Source organism: Elaeis guineensis, chromosome 3, assembly GCF_000442705.2.
Source record: "Elaeis guineensis isolate ETL-2024a chromosome 3, EG11, whole genome shotgun sequence".
NCBI classification, from domain to species: Eukaryota; Viridiplantae; Streptophyta; class Magnoliopsida; order Arecales; family Arecaceae; genus Elaeis; species Elaeis guineensis.
In genome coordinates, this window is record NC_025995.2 from 27,466,030 (window position 1) to 27,490,655 (window position 24,626).

Consider the following 24,626-nt stretch of genomic DNA (forward strand, 5'->3'; position numbering starts at 1 on the left):
ATAATAGATGAAGCTGAAAAAGATCATAACTAGATAATTACCATGCAAGAAGAGCTAAATCAATTTGAAAGAAATAATGTATGGACACTAGTTGCTAGACCTAAAAATCACCCCATAATAGAAACTAAAAGAGTATATAGGAATAAATTAGATGAAGATGGAAATATAATAAGAAATAAAGCAAGATTAGTTGCTAAAGGATATAATCAACAAGAAGGAATTGATTTTGATGAAATATTTGCTTCTATTATTAGACTAGAAACTATAAGAATGCTACTTGTTTTTGCTTATTTTATGAACTTTAAATTATTTTAAATGGATGTTAAAAGTGCTTTTCTAAATGGTTATATTGCTGAAGAAGTATATGTTGAACAACCTTCAAGTTTTGAAAGTCATAAATTTTTAGATCATGTATTTAAATTAAATAAAATATTATATGAATTAAAACAAGCTTCTAGGGTTTGGCATGAATGATTAAATAAGTTCTTATTAGAAAATAATTTTTCAAGAGAAAAAGTTGATACAACTCTATTTATACAAAGAAAAGATAAAGAAATTCTAGTTATACAGATATATATTGATGATATTATATTTGGATCTACTAATGAAGATTTGTGCCAAAAATTTATCAAGCTCATGTAGGAAGAGTTCGAAATGAACATGATGGGAGACCTCACCTTCTTTCTTGGACTTCAGATTAAACAAATGAAGGAAGAGATCTCCATCATCCAAAGTAAGTACACAAGAAAACTATTAAAAAAATTTGGAATGGAGAGCTCAAAAATTATAAGTACACCTATGACCCCTTTTTGTAAATTAAAAAAAGATGAACATGATAAAAATATTATTTCAAAGCTCTATAGAGGTATGATAGGCTCTTTATTATATCTTACTGCTAGTAGATCTGATATAATGTTCAGTGTATGCATGTGTGCTAGATATCAATCAAATCCTAAGGAATCTCACTTAAATGCTGTTAAGAGAATTTTTAGATATTTAAAAAGAACACAAAACCTAGAACTTTAGTTCTCAAAATAATCTTTTATGGACTTAATAGGTTACTCAGATGTAGACTTTGCTGGATGTAAAATAGACAAAAAAAGTACTAGTAGAACTTGTCAATTTCTAAGAGTGAACTTAATCTTTTGGTTTAGTAAGAAGTAAAATTCAGTAGTATTTTTTACGATCGAGACCGAATATATTGTAGCTGGAAGTTGCTATACTCAAATCCTGTGGATTAAGCAACAACACATAGATTTTAGTATTGAACTTAAAAACATCCCCATAAGATGTGATAATATTAGTGCCATCAATTTGACCAAAAATTCAATCCAACACTCTAGGTCAAAATGTATTGAAATTAGATATCATTTCATAAGAAAATATATTCAAAATAATGATATAATACTTGAATACATAAATACTGAAAAATAACTAGCTGACATTTTAATCAAAGTACTAAATAAAAATAAATTTTGTGAAATTAAAAAGGAATTAGGCATCTTAGACCCTTCTGATTTGAGTTGGCTAATAATTCGAGCTAACCCATGCCACTAGGTTAGTCATAATTGTTATGACTATGTCAAGTCAAGTTTAATGAGATCTAAATTAAATCTCTCTAAGAAAATATTAAGTCTAAGGTCTTCTACCATTGTGGATGTGTGGGCCCTTCCTGGGGTTGATTGTTCTCGGCTGGTTACAGTAGCTCAGTTGCACTGGGAAGATGCAACCATGTCCATTAGGCATTGGATGCTATGGATTAGAGGATGGGTTGTGCTCAATATTTTGGATAAGGTGAGGGACTCAATCAGGAATCTAGTTCGTGCAAATGGTGGGTCTGACTTAACTAAGGATTGGAGCAATATTCCGGACACGGTGAGCTTCATGAATTAGAGACCAAGTTTTGGATGCACCATGAGTAGAGAATCATTGGACCAGAGTTGTCCACTCATCGGTTGACCCATCACCAATAACTGTTAGGTGAGATGATGAGCCAGTCGGTGAGACCACACCACCCACTAGAAATCACTAATCACGAAGATTTTCACATCTCTACCTAGGGAGTGTAGAGATCTGAGAAAATAGTGGGAGCCTAATTTGTTTAAAAATAAAACTCCTAAACAAAGTGGTTAAGTCTGATTACAAAATCTAACTAGAAACTTTGGACTCTCTACAGGAAATATGTCTGCGTCCAACCCCCTGACCAAAATACTAGACACCCACAGATTGACTGGACCCAATTTCAAGGACTGATTGAGGAACTACAGAATTATTCTGGATTCTGAGAAACTGACTTATGTTTTGGATTAGAACCCACCTATCATGCCAGCACGTCCGACTGCTGAACAGAGAGCATCTCTGAAAAAGTGGACGAATGAAGATAACAAAGTCAGGTACTACATGTTGGGTGCAATGTCTGATGACTTGCAGTGCCAGCATGAGAATATTATGACTACCCGCCAAATATTGGCTCACCTACAAGAGTTGTTTGATGAACAAAATCACGCAGCCAAGTATCAAGTCTGCCAAAGACTTTGTAAGGCTAAAATACATGATGGGCAGTCAGTCCAAGATCATTGTTTGACAATGATCAAGGATCTTGAGGAGCTTGAGAAGCTCGGTATCATCTTAGACAAGGATTTTTAGATTGATGTGATCCTTCAGTCCTTGTCTGATGCATATGATCAGTTCATCATAAACTTTCATATGCATAAGATGCAGTGTACCTTGGCTGAGTTAATGGACTTGTTGGTTACGGCTGATTTTTCTTTGAAGAGTTCAAAAGGCTCAGTCCTTACTGTGGAGCGGACTTCTTCTAAGAGAAAGTCTTTTGAAAAGAAGAAAAAGTCTACGAAGAAGTAGAAAGTGAATGGAAAAAGGAAGAAGACGAAATCGAAGAAGAAGGCTGCCGAAAAGAAAAAATGTTTCCATTGTAATTCAGACGGCCATTGAAAATGGAACTGTCCTCAGTACCTGGCCACCCTGAAGAATAAGAAGGATGGTCCTTCTGGAGGTATGCTCGTTATAGAATCTAATCTTATGATTTTCTCTGCATCCAGTTGGGTACTTGACTCTGATTCTAGTGCTCATTTGTGCACTTCTATGTAGGATCTTGAGGAGAGCAGGAGGCTGAGGGATGGGGATATGATCCTACACGTCGGGAACAGAACAAGAGTTGCTGCTGTGGCCGTGGGAACCTACCCTCTGTGATTATCGTTAGGATTAGATTTAGTTCTTAGAGACTGTTATTATGTGCCTGCAGCAAGCAGGAATTTGATTTCTGTTTCATGTTTAGCACAAGAAGGCTATGTGATTAGCTTTCATAAGGACCATTGTAACATATTTTATGAAAATAATAAAATTACAAATAATTTTCTTATTAATGGTCTCTATTAGCTACATATTGATGTATCTGTATTTCATATCGAGCAAAATATGAATACCATGAGAATTAAAAGGCCTAAAGATAGTCTAAATGATAGGTATCTGTGGCACCTAAGGCTAGGTCATATAGCAGAAGACAGGTTTAACAAATTGGAAAAATCTGGGCTATTGAGTCCGTTGACTTCCGAGTCATATCCAGTTTGTGAATCATGCCTTCAAGGCAAAATGACCAAACTCCCTTTTATAGGACATGGAGAAAGGGCCACAGACCTACTTGCCCTAGTACATACAGATGTGTGCAGCCCATTTGATATGCCGGCTAGAGGCAACTATGTCTACTTCATTATCTTCATCGATGATATGTCTAGGTACGGATATGTGTTTCTAATGAAACACAAGTTTGAAGCCTTTGAAAAGTTCAAAGAATTCAGGCATGAGGTAGAAAATCAAACAGGAAAGTCCATTAAGGTTCTTCGATCAGATCGAGGAGGTGAATACCTTAGCCGAGAGTTCCTAGACTATCTTAAGGACAATGGCATAGTCTCTCAATGGACTCCACCTGGAACTTCACAACTCAACGGGATTTCAGAACAGAGAAATCAGACCCTATTAGATATGGTTCGTTCCATGATGAGCTTCACGGACCTCCCTGAGTTTTTTTAGAGACATTATCTCATAACAGCAATATATGTATTGTTCCTTCTAAAACTATTCCTACCACACCTATGAGATATGGCATGGTAAGAAGCCAAGTCTAAGTCATCTTAGAATTTGGGGTTGTCCGGCTCATGTCAAGAAACAGCAGGCGGACAAGTTAGAGTTCAGGTCTTTTAGAGCTCGGTTCATAGGATATCCTAAAAAGACATTAGGATATTATTTTTATATTTCAAAAGATTACAATGTGATTATGAATCGGCATGCTATTTTTCTTGAAAAATAGTTTATTCAAGATAGTGGCATCGGAAGAATAATTAAGCTTAAGGAGAATATCTCCCAAGAGCAACGAGCTAAAGAACTTGAGGAACCAAATCAATTAGAACCAGTCCTAACACAACCTCTTCCACCTCATAGATCGACTAGGGTTTTTCGTTCTCCTAAAAGGTACTTAGGTACTATACTAGAGGAAGTAAAGAAAATATTCCTCACTGAAAATGGAGCTCATGGTGATGACCCCAAGATCTATGATGAGGCGATATCAGATATCGACTCCGAGAAATGGTTAGAGGCAATGAGATCAGAAATTGACTCGATGCACTCAAACCAAGTCTGGACCTTGGTAGATCCACCTGAAAGTATTGTACCTATTAGGTGTAAATAGATCTTCAAGAGAAAGATAGGTGCAGATGAGAATGTGGAGATATTCAAGGCTAGGCTCGTAGCGAAAGGTTATACTCAGCGCGAAGGTATTGACTATCAGGATACCTTTTCGTCCGTAGCCATGCTAAAATCCATCCGCACATTACTTGCTGTTGCAGCCTATTTCGATTATGAAATATGACAGATGGACGTGAAAATGGCATTCTTAAATGGATATCTTGAGGAAGATATCTATATGAAACAGCCACTTGGTTTCACATCCAGTGATGATGATCACAAGATCTGAAAGCTGCAAAGGTCTATTTATGGACTTAAGCAAATATCTCAGAGTTAGAATACTCGTTTCAATGATGTGATCAAAATATTTGGTTTCATCAAGAACGAGAAGGAACCATGTGTGTTCAAGAAGGTCAGTGGGAGCGTAGTTGTCTTTCTCGTACTGTACGTAGATGACATCCTCTTGATTGGAAATGATATTTTCATGTTGAATTCAGTCAAAATATGGTTGTCTAAGGAGTTCTCTATGAAAGATGTAGGAGAGGCATCTTTTATACTCGGTATTAAGTGTTAGAATTTGACGTCTCAAGATTCAGTCCACATTGAGCCCACAGCGAGGTTCATGATGAAAAATAGAGTCCAATGAGACCAAGATCACCAGAAACGAAGCTCGGATGGAGGAGATACGAGTTTTTAAAGTCGGCATGAGATTCGAGGCAGTGGAGGACCACCGGCAGGCGACAGCGGCGCGGCCGCAGGCGGCGGCGCGCGGGACGCGTGACCCACGTGGGCGGGCGCGCGGCCCAAGCGAGCGCGCGGCCAGCCCGTGCCCAGGCCCGCGTGGGTGGGCCGACCCAGGCCCAGTGGCCTGCTAGCCCTTTGCACCGATCCACCGTGGATCGGGCGGTCCACGGCTGGGCCTGTGGACCGCGTGGACATTTCCCACGTATTTCTCATGGTCCACGATACTATTTCGTGGATCGGAGCATGATCTGAGGGCGTGGGTGGCTCTCGGTCTTGATCCGACGGTCCAGGGGTTATCTAGCTTTGTTTAGGACTCCTAATCCATCTCTAATCAAGTTTTAAGCCCTTTAAATAGGGCTGATCGATAACAGAGAGGGAGGGGGTTCGGGTTTTCTCGCCGTACAGAGCCGTACGAACCCGAGAGGAGAGAAAGAGGCGGAAGCACTGAAAGAGAAGGAGCAGGAGGCTCCTGAACAGCGGTCGCCAGGTACTTCAGGGGTTCAGGAGGTCTTCCAAGAGAGAGAGAGCTTTTGTGAGGGGAACTTCTACGGAGAGAGAATTGAGTGTACAAGGGTTGAGGGTGAGGTCTCCTCTTGTAAATTTTTTTTTTATAGTGAAGTTTGCATGCCCCGTGGAGGCGAGCCCTTTTGTGGCTGATCTACGTATTTTGATTGTTTTTCCTTTTATTTTGTTTCTTCTTTCTTCCTGCTGCATCGTGTGGTACTGAAAGGATCTTGAGAGGTGGTGTCCTGGCCAGACATCCACCCAACATTAAGGTCTATAGAGATAGACCAAATAGGATGTTGGGACTTTCACAGAAGATGTACATAGAGGAGGTGCTAAAAAGGTTTAGCATGAAAAACTACAAAAGAGGTTTAGTACCTTTTAGACATGGCACTCATCTCTCCAAGAAGATGTACCCTAGCACACCTGAAAAGATTGAACGCATGAGCAAGATCCCTTGCTTCCGCAATAGGGAGCCTCATGTATGCCATGCTATGTACACGACATGATATAGCCCACGCTGTGAGTGTCACAAGCAAATATCAGTCGAATCCAGGCGAAGAGCACTGGACTTCTATGAAATGTATCTTTAAGTACTTGAGAAGGACTAAAGATATGTTTCTAGTCTTTGGGAATGGAGAACTTCAGGTTCAAAAATTTACAGACTCAGACTTTATGTCTGATATAGATGATCGAAAGTCGACATCTGAAAGTCTGTTCATTTGCAATGGTGGTGCAGTTAGCTGGAAGAGTTCCAAGCAGACGGTAATTGCTGATTTCACCATGGAGGCAGAATATATTGCTGCATCGAAAGCTGTGAAGGAGGTATTCTGGTACAAGAAGTTTGCCGCAGAGCTTGGAGTGATGTCATCGGATGCCATCTCTCTTTACTGCGACAATAATGGCACCATAGCCCTAGCTAAGGAGCCAAGGTCTCACCAGAAGTCCAAGCATATCGAGCGGTGATTCCATCTGATCCATGATTACCTCGAAAAGGGTTATGTCGAGGTTAAGAGAGTCGACTCCACAGACAATATGGCAGACCCACTGACAAAGTTATTAGGCCAGCAAAAGATCGAAGCCCACCTTGAGAAGATGGGACTTAGATATGTAGCCAATTGGCATTAGATCAAGTGAGAGTTTGTTAGATGTGTGCCCTAGATGCCAGATTGGCTGACACATTCCTGTACAAATCTAAGGACAAATTTATAATTTTGACTATAAATGAATAAAAGGATTATTCTACTATCACATTGTGTACATTATGTTTGTGATATATCCTTTGAGTTAGTAGGAATGTTAATTCATATTTTCAAGAGTTGAAAACTTAAGGCATAAATTTACATAACTAACTCATAAACAGCTCCTGACCATAGGATCATCATGAGGATGGTGATCGATCTGGAAGGTTGTGTATGATCGCTTCCTTAGGGTAGATGTATCTTGAGTCTATAGTGTGGAGACACCGAATGAGAGTATAGGTATTCATTGAGAATGAGAGTACTGAGCGTGACCACCTCGAGTAGTCATAAGGAAGTCTACCTTCTCGTCGATAACTAGCTCGATGCTGCAGCTGTGTGTCTAGTTTTTTGACCTGAGGTACATCAATAGTTCACTTTGAGTGTGTTATAGTTTGACTACACCATAACTCAATCTCCTAACCATTCGGAACCCTGAGGTGTATGTTGGCTGTAGCATATTCATTGTAGGAACCAGATCGTACCAAGAAGGGATCTATCAACCTCGGTAGATGAGAGGAGTAGTCCTATGATGATCGAAAGATCGAGTCCTTAAGTCCATGGCCATGGCAGAGTGAAATAATGGAAAAGTATTTTTCATTAAGGTTTTACATCGAACTTGGATCGATCGATTGATTCATATGACTGATGTTGGGTTTGACGAGTTCACCTTAACCCTAATTCAGTCGGGACTCATGATAGAAGAACTCAATCACATAGGTAGCTGCACCAAGAGGTTCATCTTCATTTCTGATGGGTTGCCACAATATATTGTTAGATATCACTGATAGATTTTAGGAGCAATTAGAATGATATTGATGATCGATCATTCTAAATTATCTGAATCAGAAGAGTTCTAGTCCATCGAAAGGAGTTTCGATGATGTCGATGATGAGATCATGACATGTCTCATTGCCATACGAAAATGAACCTAACTGGGTCATACAAACAAGAGTTAGGGTCTGGATATCATCAATTAAGCTAGCTCAGTTCGATTGATTTGGATTAGATTCAATTAGGTTCAAGAAAATCATGCTAGCACACGATTGAGCCTAACTTTCTCCTTGTGTAATCTTTTCTATCTCGACTGAGCCAAATGTGTTTTGACTCACCCAGAGAACCTTGAGAAGGTTTCTCATAGTCTAACTGGAGCCAGTCTAGCTCAGAAAGGTTTTATCTTAATTCATGAGATGAATTTAAGACAACACCTGCTAATTCCTGTCACCTGCCATTTCCGTTTTAGGACATTGGTCAAACATTGACCCATGAACCTTGGATTGAAGGCCACTTGGCAAGAGATCATTGGAGAGCTTTTGTGGAGTGTCCACCTGCTAATTTTACCCTCAAAATGAGTGTCATAATCAGATATGGAATGCACCCCAAGTGGATAAGGATAGAGTCCCATGACATGAGGACTCTATGCCTTGATCGACTCAAACTGTTGGGTGCCAATCTCACTGTGTTTATTTAGTGTTGGTGCCAACAGTAGGAGGGTTTGGTGGGGTTCTTATCTGATATGATCAGATGACATTACTCCATCAATTAAATTTTTTTTAGAATTAATTAAAATTTTTTGATTGGTCAAATGATGTGGCACTGCATGGCACAGCAGGGTCTATTTAAACCCTGTCTGCGCCTAGGGTTTAGAAAAATCTACTCAATACCTAGCAAAAACATAAAATCCCTCCACTTCTCCATACCCCGTTTGCTCCTCTCCCTTCCCTCTTCACGTCCAAGAGGTTGGGCATCCATCTGGTGCTTGTCCAAGGTGTGGTGGCTCCCTGATCAGAAGGCTACAGGGATTTATCGAGAAGCTGTTGTTCCAGCTTCAGAAGATCTTTTGAAGATCTTGCAAATCAAATCTAGATATGATTTTTGGAGCAAAGATTTATGAGGATAAGATTATCTAGATCCTACTCAAGTGGATACCAGTAGAGGCCAGACGACTGCGTGGCTATTTCAGAACCTCGGGCATTGCTGCGATCATCTATAGGATAATCTAGTTACTCTAGAGGTATTCCTCTAGTCCTCAAGTTTTAGATTTAATTTTAGATTAAATATTAGATAATAAGAATTAGATCTAATAGACCTTAGATCTAAAATAAAGTAAGATAATTTTTTTAAAAAAATATTCCACCCCAAATCTCATTAGATCTGGAAGATCTTACAAGGAATAAGCCAGTTTTTCTTTCAACTAGTATCAGAGCCAGGTTGATGGCTCTATTTTAGATCTAATTTAGATCTAATTTTTATTTTTATTTATTTAATATTAATGGATTTTAGATATCACATCAGATGTGATTGGGTTTGAAATCAAAAAATTTAAAATTAAATCTAAATAGATCTAACATGTATGAGATGCATGACTAAACTAGGAATAGTTTAAACTATGAATATTTTTGGAATTTTATATTTTAATATGATTAAAATATAAATTATATCTAATTTATTCTATGATTTTTTGATATTATAAATTTTATATTCAAATCAAAAAATAAAAAATAAAATTTAATTAATTCATAAGATTGATCTGCTGCATGCCTAGACTAGTTGTAGAATTATTCTAGTAACTGTCTAGAATAGATTTTATATTGAATAGTTCAATTTAAATCTTATTTTTCAAATGTTACATGTGATGTATCAGATCTGAAAGCATGCTAATTAGATCAGATTTTAATACATGAGATGTATGCAAAGCATGTATAAGTTAGATCTGAAATTATATATGTGATATGTAACTTAGATCTAACTAATTTTGTAGTTAAATTAATATTTCTAATTAAGGTGTTCCTCATGGCCATCCGGTCATAAGAACAAAGTAGGGTTTAAGACCCTCTCCTCCCATTCAATGGGGTGTTCTTATGGCATGTAGGGGTGCTACGCGTTCATCCTTAATCAGAAATCAAACTTACTTTTCTGCAAAACTTTAGATCCTGAAACCCTAGGATTTATTTTACATATTTTATTTATGAACCCAAGACTTAATTAATGAATTAAGCTTATGAAATTAAATTAGGTCTAAAATTGAGAATTTCAGATCTAAGTCATTTTCATAAAATTGGATTCGAGCTTGGATAGCTCAATTAGGTCTAGCGGTTGATCAAATCGAATCAAAAGTTAGTTAGGTGGGATCATAAAAGCTAATAATTGACTAGCCTAATAGGATTAAGTCTAGGTCAAGGTTGAATCACATTCATATGTGACTCGATCAAGTAAAGACCTAATTTGGCTTAGTGGTTAGAGCCTGGATTGTAGGCTAACCCAATTGGTTCTGGTTCGATAATTTGGTGTCTAAGATAAGTTGGGCAGATGCGACCGACTGATTTTTAATTGGGAGCTACTCGACTCGAATGCATTCTTGTCAAGTTAATGGCATATCCCTTCCATCGGTCTCACTTACCTGGCCATATGTGTCGACCCAGTTCTGATTTGAGGTGGCTAACAATTCGAGCTAACCCATGCCACTAGGTTAGTCATAATTGTTATGACTATGTCAAGTTAAGTTTAATGAGACCTAAATCAAATCTCCCTAAGAAAACATTAAGTCTATGGTCTTCCACCATTATGGATGTGCGGGCTCTTCCTGGGGTTGATTGTTCTCGACTGGTTATAGTAGCTCAATTGCACTGAGAAGACACAACCATATCCATTAGGCATTGGATGCTATGGATTAGAGGATGGGTTGTGCTCAATATTCCGGATACGATGAGGGACTCAATCAGGAATCTAGTTCGTGCAAATGGTAGGTCTGACATAATTAAGGATTGGAGCAATATTTCGGACATGGTGAGCTTCATGAATTAAAGATCAAGTTTTGGGTGCACCATGATTAGAGAATTATTGGACAAGAGTTGTCCACTCATCGGTTGACCCATCATCAATAATTGTTAGGTGAGGTGATGAGCTAATCGGTGAGACCACACCACCCACTAGAAATCACTAATCACGAAGATTTTCAAATCTCTACCTAGGGAGTGTAGGGAACTGAGAAAATAGTGGGAGCCTAATTTGTTTAAAAATGAAACCCCTAAACAAAGTGGTTAAGTGTGATTACAAAATCTAACTAGAAACTTTTGACTCTCTACAAGAAACATGTCTGCGTCCAACCCCCTGACCAAAATACTAGACACCCACAGATTGACTGGACCCAATTTCAAAGACTGATTGAGGAACTACAGAATTATTCTGGATTTTGAGAAACTGACTCATGTCTTAGACCAGGACCCACCTACCATGCCAGCACGTCTGACTGCTGAACAGAGAGCGTCTCTGACAAAGTGGATGGATGAAGATAACAAAGTCAGGTACTACATGTTGGGTGCATGTCTGATGACTTGTAGCACCAGCATGAGAATATTATGACTACCCGCCAAATGTTGGCTCACCTACAAGAGTTGTTTGGTGAACAAAGTCGCGGAGCCAAGTATCAAGTCTGCTAAAGACTTTTTAAGGCTAAAATGCATGATGGGCAGTCAGTCCAAGATCATTATTTGATAATGATCAAGGACCTTAAGGAGCTTGAGAAGCTCGATATCATCTTAGACAAAAATTTTTAGATTGATGTGATCCTTCAGTCCTTGTCTGATGCATATGGTCAGTTCATCATGAACTTCCATATGCATAAGATGTAGTGTACCTTAGCTGAGTTAATGAACATGTTGGTTACGGCTAAGCTTTCTTTGAAGAGTTTAAAAGGCTCAGTCCTTACTGTGGAGCAAACTTCTTCCAAGAGAAAGTCTTTTGGAAAGAAGAAAAAGTCTGCGAAGAAGCAGAAGGTGGATGGAAAAAGGAAGAAGACAAAATTGAAGAAGAAGGCTGCTGAAAAGAAAAAATATTTCCATTGCAATTCAGATGGCCATTGAAAATGGAACTGTCCTCAATACCTGACCACCCTGAAGAACAAGAAAGATGGTCCTTCTGGAGGTATGCTCGTTATAGAATCTAATCTTACGGTTTCTTCTACATCCAGTTGGGTACTTGACTCTGGTTCTAGTGCTCATTTGTGCACTTCTATGCAGGGTCTTGAGGAGAGCAGGAGGCTGAGGGATAGGGATATGATCCTACGCATCGAAAATGGAGCAAGAGTTGCTACTGTGGCTGTGGAAACCTACCCTCTGCGATTATCGTTAGGATTAGATTTAGTTCTTAGAGACTGTTATTATATGCCTACAGCAAGCAGGAATTTGATTTCTGTTTTATGTTTAGCACAAGAAGGCTATGTGATTAGCTTTCATAAAAATCATTGTAACATATTTTATGAAAATAATAAAGTTATAAATGATTTTCTTATTAATGGTCTCTATTAGCTACATATTGATGTATTTATATTTCATATCGAGCAAAATATGAATGCCATGGGAATTAAAAGGCCTAGAGATAGTCTAAATAATAGGTATTTGTGGCACCTAAGACTGGTCATATAGCGGAAGACAGGGTTAACAAATTGGAAAAATCTGGGCTATTGAGTCCGTTTACTTTCGGGTCATATCCAGTTTGTGAATCATACCTTCAAGGCAAAATGATCAGGCTCCCTTTTACAGGACATGGGGAAAGGGCCACAGACCTACTTGCCCTAGTACATACAGATGTGTGCGGTCCATTTGATGTGCTGGTTAGAGGCAATTATGTCTACTTCATTACCTTCACCGATGATATGTCTAGGTATGGATATGTGTTTCTAATGAAACACAAATCTGAAGCCTTTGAAAAGTTCAAAGAATTCAGGCATAAGGTAGAAAACCAAATAGAAAAGTCCATTAAGGTTCTTCGATCAGATCGAGGAGGTGAATACCTTAGTCGGGAGTTCTTAGACTATCTTAAGGACAATGGCATAGTCTCTCAATAGACTCTACCTGGAATGTCACAACTCAACGGGATTTCAGAATGGAGAAATTGGACCCTATTAGATATGATCCATTCCATGATGAGCTTCATGGACCTCCCTGAGTTTCTTTGGGGATATTGTCTCATGACAGCAATATATGTATTGAATAAGATTTTTTCTAAAACCGTTCCTACCACACCATATGAGATATGGCATGGTAAGAAGCCAAGTCTAAGTCATCTCAGAATTTGGGGTTGTCTGGCTCATGTCAAGAGACAGCAGGCGGATAAGTTAGAGTTCAGGTCTTTTAGAGCTCAGTTCATAGGATATCCTAAAGAGTCATTAGGATACTATTTTTATATTCCAGAAGACCACAATGTGATTGTGAATCGACATGCTATTTTTCTTGAAAAATAGTTTACTCAAGATAGTGGCATCGAAAGAATAATTAAGTTCAAGGAGAATATCTCCCAAGAGCAACGAGCTAAAGAACCTGAGGAACCAAATCAATTAGAACCAGTCCTAACACAACCTCTTCCACCTCATAGATCGACTAGGGTTTCTTATCCTCCTGAAAGGTACTTAGGTACTATACTAGAGGAAGTAGAGGAAATATTTCTCACGGGAAATGGGGCTTATGGTGATGACCCCAAGACTTATGACGAGATGATATCAGATATCGACTCCGAGAAATGGTTAGAGGCAATGAGATCAGAAATTGACTTGATGCACTCAAACCAAGTCTGGACCTTGGTAGATCCATCTGAAGGTATTGTACCGATTAGGTATAAATGGATCTTCAAGAGAAAGATAGATGCAGATGAGAATGTGGAGACATTCAAGGCTGGGCTCGTGCGAAAGGTTATAGTCAGTGCGAAGGCATTGACTATCAGGATACCTTTTCGCCCGTAACCATGCTAAAATCCATCCACACATTACTTGCTGTTGCAGCCTATTTCGATTATGAAATATGGCAGATGGATGTGAAAATGATATTCTTAAATGGATATCTTGAGGAAGATATCTATATGGAACAGCCGCTTGATTTCACATCTAGTGATGATGATCACAAGATCTGCAAGCTGCAAAGGTCCATTTATGGACTTAAGCAAGCATCTCAAAGCTGAAATACTCGTTTCAATGATGTGATCAAAATGTTTGGTTTCATCAAGAATGAGGAGGAACCATGTGTGTTCAAGAAGGTCAGTGGAAGCGTAGTTGTCTTTCTCATACTGTACGTAGATGACATCCTCATGATTGGGAATGATATTTTCATATTGATCTCAGTCAAAATATGGTTGTCTAAGGAGTTCTCTATGAAAGATCTAAGAGAGGCATCCTTTATACTAGGTATTAAGGTCTATAGAGATAGACCAAATAGGATGCTGGGACTTTCACAGAAGATGTATATAGAGGAGGTGCTAAAAAGGTTTAGCATGAAAAACTCCAAAAGAGGTTTAGTACCTTTTAGACATGGCATTCATCTCTCCAAGAAGATATGCCCTAGCACACCTGAGGAGATTGAACGCATGAGCAAGATCCCTTGCTTCCGCAATAGGGAGCCTCATGTATGCCATGCTATGTACACGACCTGATATAGCCCATACTGTGAGTGTCACAAGCAAATATCAGTCGAATCCAAGCGAAGAGCACTGGACTTCTGTGAAATGTATCCTTAAATACTTGAAAAGGACTAAGGATATGTTTCTAGTCTTTGGGAATGGAGAACTCCAGGTTCAGGGATTTACAGACTCAGACTTTATGTCTGATATAGATGATCGAAAGTCGACATCTGAAAGTCTATTCATTTGCAATGGTGGTACAGTTAGCTGGAAGTCATTTCAAGCAAAAAATTATAGTTAATTTATTTTATTTATTAATAATTTGATGCTTCTTTTTATGTTTTACAAGAAAGATGATCGTCGATATAAAGAGTCCGATTCGTAGATCAAAAAGACTCAAGTTTGAAGAAAATTGGACTTAAAATAAAATTTAAATAAAAGAAGGATGCATACGGTATTATAGAAAATGAAGATACTATGCAAAGAACCCAAAGAGGATATAGAAGTCATTTTAAAGAAACAAAAGTTTCTTTTTGTAATCGGCAAGGCGGGTTCACGCGGGCGAGCGGGCATGCGGGCGAGCGGGCGCACGGGCGAGCGGCAGCGCGGGCGAGCGCGGAGGCACGGGCGAGGCAGCGGGCGTGAGGCAGCGGGCGCGAGGCAGCGCGGGTTCGTGGGGACAGATGAACAGATGGATCTGAAAATTAAAGGAAAAAATATATATTTAGAAATACTTCAAGTGGAAGAATTTATATTTTCTTTATCTGCTTGTGATCTTTCCATCTCATCCATCCATCTTTTAATCCTTAGTATTTTCTTTAGTCCCACATCAAAAAATCATGTAAAACTCTTCCCTCCTAACACCTATAAAAAGACTTTTGTACTCTCATTGGAGGGGGAGCCCAGAAATTCTTTTAGAGCCTTGCATAGAGGAAGAGAAAGGGACTACTCCATAAGCAGCTAGGCTAGCAGTCTCGGGAGTGGAGAAAAATTTTTGTAATGACACAGAGTGGGTTTATTGTTCTAAACTTTCTTGTATTTCTTTATATGCAATAAAGATTATACTTTTTATTTAAATCATCATGAGTTCTTTATTTGCTCTCTTTCATATACTTTTATTTATGCTTTCCTGTTAGATTAATATTAGGAACAACTTTAACTTTTTGGAGACGTGCCATGATCTACTGGTACGGGGCGTACCGAGAAAAGATAGGTATTTTTCCTAAGATTAATCACATCTATTTAATTAAAAAAAAGAGATACAACTCTACTAGTACAAAATTAATTCAAAACTTTTGAGCTCTTTATTTTCTAATTACATCAATTTTAAGATAATTTATTTATTTTCTAAATCAAAATAATACTTCTTTCTTTTATTTTGCAATCTCAACTTAGCCCAAGGTCCCTGAAGATACGATCTCGACTCATCCTACCTACATAGTGAGTAGAGTTATTTTTGGTGCTATCAACGACTACACATCAAATTTTGATGTCGTTGTTGGGGATCTTGGCATGATTGAATTAAAAAAAAAAAAACCACTGACATTTCATAACACTTAACTAAAATAGCATAACCTCAAATATAAAAATTTCTAACTTGATTGGACACCTTGTTTCTTTGCATTGCATCTCCATAATTAACTTTAAGGGCACAACCCATTAACTAAGATAAGGTGGGGATTTCATCACCCTTCCTTGGCCCACAAATTACTCCCTTGCATTTGCATAACCTAGATCTTAATCTAAAATTAATTAGACATTGACCCCTAAGGATTTCGAGCTCATTAGGACAAGTGACCCTAAGAGTTGAACCAGGTTAGACTTGGTCAGCTAGCTGGTGTCTAGGCAAGTGGTTTGCGGGACAACTGGGCCTGAAGGAAGGTGGTTTTTAATTGGTTCCGTTTGCTGACCTGGCCAATTTAATTGGTGTCTAAGGAAAGCAACGGGGGGACTCCCACCGACCTTACACTTATCTGGCCAGTTGGTTGGTCAAGCTCCGACTTGGAGGGCTTGAAGGCTAACTACAGTTAGGAGCTGTCTAGAACTAGGATAACTTTAGGATAGAGAGTCCACTGCGTGCTAACTTGATTGTAATTAAAATCTAACCACAACTAATTCTTCTATTAGTTTTAGGACTTCTTAGGATCTTTTCTTTAGAACTCTTTCTCTCTTCTCCTCTCCTCTTAAAAATCCTTAACAGACTAGGATAGTCCTACATAGACCTTTTAGTTGCATGTTAGGTCGACGATCACTAAAACCCGACTTGCAACCATTAGAAAAAGAATTAGAAAAGACTCTTAGGACTATCCAAGTTAGAAACATGGCTACACCTAGTGAGGCTAATCCTCCACGCTCATTGAGAGAATATTTCACTCCATCCTCGTATACCTACTTTCCATGCATTCAAGCACCTCCAGTAGAAGCTACCCAATATGAGATTAAGTCTAGCATTATTCAAATGTTGCCATCATTCTATGGACTTAGTAACGAGGACCCATACAAATACTTGGATGAATTTTTTAAAATTTGTTCCACAGTAAAAATCCAAAACTTCTCCAATGATGCCCTTAGGTTGAAACTGTTCCCTTTTTCACTTAAGGACAAAGCCAAGCATTGGTTAAACTCCTTAGACTCTATAACCATTTCAACTTGGGATCATCTTCAGAGAGAATTTCTCAAGAAATACTTTTCAATTGGAAAAATAAATTAAATTAGACAAGCTATCACTAGTTTTTCTCAATTGAAGGATGAACTTTTTCATGAGACATAGGAAAGGTTAAGGGACCTCATTCGTAAATGTCCACACCATGCTGTCCCTAAATGGCAACTTTGTCAGTATTTTTATGATGGTCTATCGGAGAAACACTGACAAATGGTTGATGCATCATGTGGTGGGACATTCATGCTAAAGAGTGAGGATGAAGCCTGGCAGCTCTTTGAAACACTTAGTGAGAATTTCCTACATCATATGTCTGCCACCTCTAGAGAACAACCCATGCTTCAACAAAAAAGAAGTGGAATTTATCAGATTGGAAATGTCATGGATATCTACAGTAAGATAAATGAACTGTCCCAAAAATTAGACCGTCTTCTAAATACTGGACAATCCCCAATTCCACCTAACTCAATCCAAGAAGTTTGTGCATTGTGTGCAAGTCCGAACCATTTTGTTAGTGAATGCCCAGCCGCACCTCAATTTTCTAAGTTTGTGCACGAGTAGGTTTAGCAAGCTCAAGTCCAACAAGCTCGCAGACCAGGAAATGATCCTTATTCAAACACTTATAATCCCAACTGGAGAAACCATCCAAATTTTTCCTGGAGACCACAACTAGTGGTTGGCCCTGCCGCACCTCGACCTCAATATCAGGACTCAACATATAGGCATGGACCATACCAGCAATTTCAAAATGCTCCTCAACCGTCTACTACTGGTCACAACTCAGCTTTTGAAGAAAAAGTTCTGAAAGTACTAGAATGATTAGAAGTCAACACTCAGACCCTTAACTCCCACACACAATCCATTGCTAAGCTAGAGACCCAAATAGGTCAACTAGCAACTGTATTCAGTAGGAGGGAAGGAGAAAAATTATCGAGCCAATCCGAGAGCAACCCAAGAGGACAATTTATGATTGAGAGCTCTAATACCCCAGAAGCTTTTTCTGAACATGCCAAATTAATCATGACTCTGAGAAGTGAGAAGGTCATTGAACACACTAATAAAACCAATGAGACCGATCCTAAACCTCTAACCGAAGCCAAATCACCCAAGAACAAGGAGGACCTTAAAATAGAGAATGAACCAACTGTACCGGAATCATATTACTTGCCTAAAGCCCCATTTTTGGATGCCCTGAAAGCCCCTATTCCTGCAGATAAGAAGGGAGGAAGACTTGACGAGATGTTGGAATTATTTAAGCAAGTCCAAATTAATCTTCTCCTTCTAGACGCAATCAAACAGGTCCCTGCTTATGTAAAATTTTTGAAAGATTTGTGCACCCAAAAATATAAATCTAGATCATAAATCTCAAAGAAAGTACACCTCACTGAACAGGCTAGTTCTGTCTTCCAGCATGCCACTCCTCCAAAGCTTAAAGACCCAGGAGACCCCATCATTTCCTGTGTTATAAGAAATTATCACATTGAAAAAGCTCTTCTGGACTTAGGGGCAAGTGTGAATCTTTTACCTAGTTCAGTGTATAAACTTTTTGGATTCGGAGAACTGAAATCTACATCAGTCACACTGCAATTAGCTGACAGATCAATTAAGGAACCACGTGGAATGCTTGAGGATGTCTTGGTTAAGGTATATGAGTTTTACTTTTCAGTTGATTTTTTGATTCTCGACATGGAACTAAGTGGCAACCCAAGATAAATTCCCATTATCTTAGGACGACCCTTCCTAGCTACGGCAAATGCATGCATTAATTGTAGGACAGGAGTCATGGATGTATTGTTTGGGAATAAGAAACTGAGACTGAATGTGTTTGGTGCTTTCCAAAGACCATCAATGGATAGTTGCTTCGAAGTAGATACACTAGAAAACATTATAGAAGATGCAACACCCACAATTCTAGCACCAGACCCCTTAGATACTTGCTTGGCTTACTTTGGAGTGTATGAGTTTGAGGGCACATTAGCCAGTACACCAATAGTCCCATCTTTAGAATCACCACCTACGTTAGAATTGAAATCCCTTCCTGCTACGCTCAAGTATGTATTTCTAGGACCCAATGTTACCCTCCCGGCAATCATTGCATCAGACTTGACCCCTAATCAGGAAACACAATTGGTTGGTATTCTGAAGAAACACAAAAAGGCTATCGGATGGTCCATTGCCGATTTAAAAGGAATTGACCCCTCCATTTGCATGCACCATATTCATTTTGAGACAAATGCCAAACCCCATCAAGATATGCAGAGGAGATTGAACCCAAACATGCGTGAAGTAGTAAAGAAAGAGGTGGTAAAGTGGTTAGATCTGGAATCATCTACCCCATATCTGATAGTAAATGGATCAGTCCCACTCAAGTAGTACCTAAGAAATCAGGTATTACTATGGTTGAGAACGAAGAAGGTGAACTACTTCCCACTCGCATATCATCTGGATGGTGAGTATGCATAGATTATAGAAAACTAAATATCGTTACTAGGAAGGACCATTTTCTATTGCCCTTCATCGACCAAATCTTAGAATGGTTAGCAGGACAAAGTTTCTTCTATTTTCTTGATGGTTATTCAGGGTACAATCAAGTACCTATATTTTTGGATGACCAAGAAAAGACTACCTTCACCTGCCCCTATGGCACCTTCGCTTTTCTGCGTATGCCATTCGGGCTCTGCAATGCATCCGCTACATTTCAACGGTGCATACTGGTCATTTTTTCAGATATGGTGGACAAATATCTTGAAGTTTTTATGGATGATTTTTCTGTGTTTGGAACCACCTTTGAGGATTGTCTCCATAATCTTTCCAAAGTTCTTAAACGGTGTATGGAGACAAATCTGATCCTAAGTTGGGAAAAGAGCCATTTCATGATGCAGAAAGGAATTATATTAGGACATATTATTTCTAAAAAAGGGATCGACACTCATGTTAAGATTCGAGCAGGAATAGGATAGACACTCTTTTAGCGTCTAGCTGAAGACGTTAAACTTAGCACTTTTTGGGAGGCAACCCAAATTTCTTTTATTTTGTTTTAACTGATCTTCATTTTTTTTAAGAATAAAGGACTGCTCTGTATGGAAGAGTCTGTCAATAAACTTGACGTCTGGCTGAAGACGTAAAACTTAGCACTTGTTGGGAGACAACCCAACGATTTCATATTTTTTTTACTTTACTACAGCTGCAGGAATTTAGAACAAGAACCTATTAATCAATGAAGATATCTTCAACTTTCGAAGCAAAATTATCCCAGGTGCACTCTCTCCTTTTATTTTCTTTGCTTTCCTACTCTATTGAGGACAATGTAGATTAAGTTGGGGGAGAAGAAAATTAATCAAATCCTCGAGTATGGTCAGAAATAATTAGTTTTGTGTATCCAAATTTTATTTTGATTAAGAGTCAATTAGGCATCCTAATCAATGAATGATTAACGGTCAAGATAATTTTAAAGATACTGAGGAATAAATTATTAAGAAAACCCAATGAATGGTAGGGTTTAGACTAGACCAAATTTTAGGAGTGATTCTACAACCCTCTTCTTACTGATCTCAATAAAAAATCTGCTTCATGAGAGATTGGGTGGAAAGGTCGAGATATGCAAAAATTTTCTTTAAAATTTATTTTAAAAAAAAAAATATTGGTTTCCTACTGAGTAACCGGGCTCCTTCGCCTAAGTAAGTGTTGTGGTTCGCGTAAAAAGATGGGCAATGTTAAAAAAATAGTGGATAATAAAGAGACTAAATTGCAAGAAGATAATAAACCTCTCTCACATTAAGTTAGAGAATTTAAAGAGTAAAGTGGGGAGTTGGTGAAAAAAAAGCTCTTAAAATTTCTTTAGTTAATACTCAACCACTAATTGGGTCAAATTGAAAATCCAATGAAGTATCTCTTTAATGGTCTGACTAGATATCATCTACCTTTTAGGATGCCTAACCTAACTTTTTCTTCAAGATCGAGTCGGTACACAATGCTGATATATCTATTTTACTCGAGGACGAACAAAATTCAAGTTGAGAAATGTGATAAACACTTAATTTAAGTCATTTAAAGCAAAAAATTATAGTTAATTTATTTTATTTATTAAGAATTTGATACTTTTTTTTATATTTTACAGGAAAGGTGATCGTCGATACAAAGAGTCTGATTCGTAGATCAAAAAGACTCAAGTTTGAAGAAAATTGAACTTAAAATAAAATTTAAATAAAAGAAGGATGCATATGATATTATAAAAAATGAAGGTACTATGCAAGGAACCCAAAGAGGATATAGAAGTCATTTTAATGAAACAAAAGTTTCTTTTTGTAATCGGCAAGGTGGGTTCGCGCGGGCGAGCAGGCGCGCGGGCGAGCGGGCACGTGGGTGAGCGACAGCGCGGGCGAGCGCGGAGGCACGGGCGAGGCAGCGGCGCGAGGCAGTGCGGGTTCGTGGGGACAGACGAACAGATGGATCTGAAAATTAAAGAAAAAAAATATATATTTGGAAATACTTCAAGAGGAAGAATTTGTATTTTCTTTATCTGCTTGTGATCTTTCCATCTCATCCATCCATCTTTTAGTCCTTAGTATTTTCTTTAGTCCCACATCAGAAAACCATGTAAAACTCCTCCCTCCTAACACCTATAAAAAGGCTTTTGTACTCCCATTGGAGGGGGAGCCCAGAAATTCTTCTAGAGCCTTGCATAGAGGAAGAGAAAGGGACTACTCCATGAGCAGCTAGGCTAGCAGTCTCGGGAGTGGAGAAGAAATTTTGTAATGACACAGAGTGGGTTTATTGTTCTAAACTTTCTTGTATTTCTTTATATGCAATAAAGATTATGCTTTTTATTTAAATCATCATGAGTTCTTTATTTACTCTCTTTCATATGCTTTTATTTATACTTTCCTGTTAGATTAATATGAGGAACAACTTTTACTTTCCGAAGACGTGCCATGATCTACGGGTACGGGGCGTGCCGAAGAAAGAAGAGTTATTTATCTAGTACTTTCTGGAGACGCACCATGATCTATGGGTATGGGATGTGCCGAGGAAAGATAGATATTTTTTCTAAGATTAATCGCATCTATTTAATTAAAAAAAAGAGATACAACTCTACTAGTGCAAAATTAATTCAAAACTCTCGAGCTCTTTATTTTCTAATTACATCAATTTTAAGATAATTTATTTATTTATTAAATCAAAATAATGCTTCTTTCTTTTATTTTGCAATCTCAACTTAGCCCAAGGTCCCTGAGGATACGATCTCGACTCATCCTACCTACGTAGTGAGTAGAGTTATTTTTGGTGCTATCAACAACTATGCATCAAGATGGTAATTGCTGATTCCACTATGGAGCCAAAATATATTGCTGCATCGAAAGCTACGAAGGAGGCATTCTAATACAAAAAGTTTACCGCAGAGCTTGGAGTGATGTCATCGGATGCCATCCCTCTTTACTGTGACAATAATGGCACCATAGTCCTAGCTAAGGAGCCAAGGTCTCACTAGAAGTCCAAGCATATCGAGTGAGGATTCCATCTGATCTGTGATTACCTCGAAAAGGGTTATGTCGAGGTTAAGAGAGTCGACTCTACAGACAATGTGGCAGACCCACTGACAAAGCCATTAGGCCAGCAGAAGATCGAAGCCCACCTTGAGAAGATGGCACTTAGATATGTAGCCAATTGACATTAGGTCAAGTGGGAGTTTGTTAGATGTGTGCCCTAGATGCCAGATTAGCTGACACATTCCTGTACAAATCTAAGGACAAATTTATAATTTTGACTATAAATGAATAAAAGGGTTATTCTACTATCACATTGTGTACATTATGTCTGTGATACATCTTTTGAGTTAGTAAGAATATTAATTCATATTTTTAAGAGTTAAAAATTTAAGGCATAAATTTACATAACTAATTCATAAACAGCTCCTGACCATAGAATCATCACAAGGATGGTGATCGATCCGGATGGTTGGTGTACGATCACTTTCTTAGGGTAGATGTGTCTTAAGTCTATGATATGGAGACACCGAATGAGAGTACAGATATTCGTTGAGAATGAGAGTACTGAGCGTGACCACCTCGAGCGGTCATAAGAAGTCTACCTTCTCATCATGACTAGCTCGATGCTGTAGTTGTGTGTCTCGTTCTTTGACCTGAGGCACATCGACAGTTCATCTTGAGTGTATTATAGTTTGACTATACCATAACTCGGTCTCCTAGCCATTTGGAATCTTGAGGTGTATGTTGGCTATAGTATTTTCATTGTAGGAACCAGATCGCACCAAGAAGGGATCTATCAACATCAATAGATGAGAGGAGTAGTCCTATGATGATCGAAAGATCGAGTCCTTGAGCCCATGGCCATGGCAGAGTGAAATAATGGAAAAGAGTTTTCCATTAAGATTTCACATCGGACTTGGATCGATCGATTGATTCATATGACTGATGTTGGGTTTGACGAGTTCACCTTAACCCTAATTCAGTCGGGACTCATGATAGAGGAACTCAATCACACAAGTAACTACATCGAGAGGTTCGTCTTCATTTTTGATGGGTTGCCACCATATACTGCTAGGTGTCACTGATGGATTTTGGAAGCAATTAGAATGATATTGATGATCGATCATTCTAAATTATCTGAATCAGAAGAGTTCTGGTCCATCGAAAGGAGTTTCGATGATGTCGATGAAGAGATCATGACATATCTCATTGCCATACAGAAATGAACCTAACTGGGTCACACAAATAAGAGTTAGGATCTAGATATCATCAATTGAGCTAGCTCAGTTCGATTGATTTGGATTAGATCCAATTAGGTTCAAGAAAATCATGCTAGCATACGATTGAACCTAACTTTCTCCTCGTGTAATCTTTTCTATCTTGACTGAGTCAAATGTGATTTGACTCACCCAAAGAACCTTTAGAAAGTTTTTCATAGTCTGACTGGAGCCAGTCCAGCTCAGAAAGGTCTTGTCTTAATTCATGAGATGAATTTAAAATAACACCTGCTAATTCCTATCACCTGCCATTTCCATTTTAGGACATTGGTCAAACGTTGACCCATGGACCTTGGACTGAAGGCCACTTGGCAAGAGGTCATTGGAGAGTTTTTATGGAGTGTCCACCTGCTAATTTTACCCTCAAAGTGGGCACCATAATCTGATATGGCGTGCGCCCCAAGTGGATAAGGATAGAGTCCCATGAGATGAGGACTCTATGCCTTGATCGACTCAAACTGTTGGGCGCCAATCTCACTGTGTTTATCCAGTGTTGGTGCCAACAGTAGGAGGGTTTGGTGGAGTTCTTATCTGATATGATTAGATGACATCACTCCATCAATTAAATTTTTTTCAAAATTAATTAAAATTTTCTGATTGATCAAATGATATGGCATTGCATGGCGCAGCAGGG

General features: G+C 38.5%; 1 non-coding gene across 1 annotated transcript; it reads right to left on the bottom strand.

Moving 5' to 3' along the window:
• Positions 1-17,278: 17,278 nt before the first annotated feature.
• On the bottom strand, positions 17,279-17,384 carry LOC140856827 (small nucleolar RNA R71). The gene has a single exon (XR_012140427.1). It is a non-coding gene; the product is annotated as a small nucleolar RNA R71 (small nucleolar RNA).
• Between the last annotated feature and the right edge of the window lie 7,242 nt (positions 17,385-24,626).